The sequence below is a fragment of the Patagioenas fasciata genome, chromosome 6, assembly GCF_037038585.1.
Source record: "Patagioenas fasciata isolate bPatFas1 chromosome 6, bPatFas1.hap1, whole genome shotgun sequence".
Lineage (NCBI taxonomy): Eukaryota > Metazoa > Chordata > Aves > Columbiformes > Columbidae > Patagioenas > Patagioenas fasciata.
The window spans coordinates 32,842,055-32,842,493 of NC_092525.1; positions in this window are offsets into that span (position 1 = coordinate 32,842,055).

Below are 439 nucleotides of genomic sequence, written 5' to 3' on the forward strand. Positions count from 1 at the left end.
TGGCCCGGGCACCGCGTCACGTGGGCAGGCCGGCCTGCAGGGAGACGCGGCCCGGGACTGGCGGAGGTGCCGCGAGAAGCACTGGCGCAGAGTGCCCGGATTGCGTCACGAGGCAGGCTGCGCGGCGGCCATGTCGGGTCTTGGCAGACGCCATTTTGCGTTCTGGCGTCGGGCCCTGCTGTCGTTGGAGCTGCTCCGGAATTGGCAGTGGCGAAACAGCCACAGCTTTACCCTTCTCCACACACACGCCGGGGCCCTGGTGAAGTGGCCCCTGGGTGCACAAGTACCAAAATCTGCCTTTATGCAGAGCTAGCAGTGCCTGGCAGGAGCGAGGCCTGGGCAGCTTCTCTGCAGCTCCACAGCCCCGGGCATGAGGTCCCATTCTGTGGCCCTGCCAGCTCCCTGTGGAGGCTGCTGCTCTGTTGGGCAAACGAAATGG